Genomic DNA, 3,054 nt, shown 5'->3' on the forward strand with positions numbered 1-3,054 from the left:
TGGTACTGAAGTCCAAGCTATACTGAAGTCACTGGCAAAAAACAAGACTCCAGGAATAAATGGACTACAAATTGAAATCTTTCAACAAACTGATGCAGCACTGGAGGTGCTCACTTGTCTATGCCAAGACATTTGGAAAACAGATGCATGGCCAATGGATTGCAAGAGATCCATATCTGCACCTAAGATAGGTATCCCAATGGAATACAGAAAACATCGAATCATCATTAATATCACATGCAAGTAAAATTTGGAAGATAATTAAAAGACAGTGGCAACGTACATTGACAGGGAACTGCCAGAAATACAAGTTGGATTCAGAAGAGGGCATAGAATGAGGGATAGTATTTCTGATGTTAGATGGATCTTGGATGAAAGCAGAGAATACCAGAAAGATGTTTACTTGTGCTTTTTGACTATGCAAAGACTTTCGACTGTGTGGATCATGACAAGCAATGGATTCATACTGCAAAGAATGGATATTCCAGCACATTTAATTGTGTTCATGAGGAATCTGTACATAGACCAAGAGGCAGTTGTTTGAACAGAACAAGGGGATACTGAATAATTCAGAATCAGGAAAGGTGTGCGCCAGGGTTGTATTCTTTCACCACACTTTTTCAATCTGTATGCTGAGCAAATCATCTGAGAAACTGAATTATATGAAGAAGAATGTGGCATCAGGATTGGAGGAAGACTCATTAACAACCTGTGTTATGCAAATGATACAACCTTGTTTGCTGAAAGCAAAGAGGATTTAAAATACTTACTGTTGAAGATCAAAGACTATAGCCTCACAACTAGCCAATAAATATCAGGATAAATGGAGAAAAGATTGAAGTTGTCAAAAACTTCATTTTGTTTGAATCCACAATCAACACTCAAGAAACCAGCAGTCAAAAAATCAAACAATGGCTTGTATTAGGCAAATCTGCTCCAAAGATCACTTTAAAAGCAAAGATATCAGTTTGAGGATGAACATGAGCCTGATGTAAACCATGGTATTTTCAATTGCTTCATATATATGTGAAAGTTGGACAATGAATAAGAAGACCAGAGAATAACTGATGCATTTGAATTAAAGTGTTAGAGCAGAATATTAAAAGTACCATGGACTGCTAGAAGAACAAACAAATCTGTGTTGGAAGAAGTGCAGCCAGAATGCTCCTTGGTGGTGAGGATGGCAAGACTTTGTTTCTTATACTTCAGCCATGTTATCAGCAGGGATCAGTCCCTGAAAAGGACATCACACTTGGTAAAGTGGAGGGTCAGTGAAAAAGTGGAAGACCCTCAATGAGATGGATTGGCACAGTGACAACAACAATAAGTGTAAGGACCAGGCAGTGTTTCACTCTGTAGTGCATAGGGTCAGTATGAGGTGGAACCAGTTCAACAGTACCAAACAACAACAACAAAATCTCATCAGTGCCAGAAAGCTGAGACCTTTTATGGGATAAGTCCAATCTCCCTGTTTTCTGGATACCATCAGGAATGTACTCAATTTTAACTGACGGGGATGTGTGAAGCCTAGGTACTGGCAGCAACACCTCAGTGTGTCTATGTGAGGAGTGCATGAAAGGACAGGGGCAAGGGTACACTTTTTAGATGACTACTTACTCATGTAGGGTGGCTCTGGATGCTGATGGAGACTACTACATGAGGTTAGGGATAGTGTTGTGAAGTAGCAAGTTCAACTAAGGACATACCACAGAATTAAGGGTTAAGAACTCTGGAATCACATAGATCTTCCCCTTCTACTCTATTCTTGTGAGGGAAGAAGGTCACTAAGGAACTCAAATGTCAGTGAAACCAGGAAGCAACTCTGGGAGGTTTCTGGCAGGGAGGCTGTTATGGAGGTAGGCTGGCTGGGACAGAGAGAGTAAGTAGGCTTGGCTGATGTAACAAGATGGGTAGTGGTGAGTACCTCTGTTAAGGGTTAGTATGAACATGCTGAAAAGGAGAATCTGCATTTGGGAGAGTCCTAGTGTGCAGCTGTAGGATAAGTACTTGACCTCAAGGTCAAACCCATCAGCTGCTCCTTAGAAACCCTATACAGAGTCACTGTTAGTCAGAATCTACTGGATGGCATTTAATAACAAACCAACAGTAACAACCAGATGGAGAGGACTGTGTCCTCTGGTAGACAGATTGATTAGTGCAAGATATCCTGCCGGAGAGGCGGTGCATGCAGGCAGAAAGACTGACTGCAGTGTGTTCTCTGGTGTGTTTGGGAGCCACTGTATATTTAAAACCAAGATCTGAACCTTTCAGATCCAAATTAAAGCAGAATGGAAGAAGGCAGTATTAGAGAGAAAGAAAGAAGGATAAGCCGAGGCAGAAGACTCAGCTCACCTTAAGAGGTTTTTTTTGCAGTTAAGTAGTGAAGGCAAAAACACCAAAATCCTGGGGGGAAATGAAATTAACATCCTCAAAAATTCCAATGACAACAAAAAATCAGAAGGCGCATAAAGGACAGAGAAAGGTTATCCAAGTGAACATAAGCAAAGGAATACACCAAATAGCATTAATAATAAAATAAAAATACAATGTTGTTGTTATTGTTATGTGCTGTGGAGTTGGTTCCGACTCCTAACAACCCTGTCCAGGGTTTACATTACTGTGGTTGTTAAATGCCGTCAAGTCAGTTTTGACTCAGTATCACTGGCTCTTGATCATATGCTACCTCTTGAAATGGTTGGACATCAACCATTTCCTTTTGGTATAGTGACTCTGAGTATTCCTTCCATCTTCTCTTCATGCTTTCTGCATCATTCAATAATTTGCCCAGACAATCTTTCAATAATGAAAGTTGAGGCTTGAATTTTTTTCTTCAGTTCCCCCAGCTTGAGAAATGCTAAGCGTGTTCTTCCTTTTTGGTTTTCTGATTCCAGATCTTTGCACATTTTGTTGTAATATTTGGCTTTATCTTCCTGAGCTGATCTTTGAAATTTTCTGTTCAGCTCTTGTACCTCCTCATTTTTTCCGTTTTCTTTAGCATTTTTATGCTGGAGAGCAAGTTTCAGTGTCTCTTTCTGACATCCATTTTGATTTTTT

General features: G+C 40.0%; 1 protein-coding gene across 1 annotated transcript in view; it reads right to left on the bottom strand.

Moving 5' to 3' along the window:
- Positions 1-3,054, bottom strand: part of NINL (ninein-like) — a 99,263-nt gene that overhangs the window by 31,469 nt on the left and 64,740 nt on the right. The gene's annotated exons all lie outside the window — the stretch shown is intronic.

The sequence above is a fragment of the Chrysochloris asiatica genome, unplaced genomic scaffold (assembly GCF_000296735.1).
Source record: "Chrysochloris asiatica unplaced genomic scaffold, ChrAsi1.0 scaffold00039, whole genome shotgun sequence".
NCBI lineage: Eukaryota > Metazoa > Chordata > Mammalia > Afrosoricida > Chrysochloridae > Chrysochloris > Chrysochloris asiatica.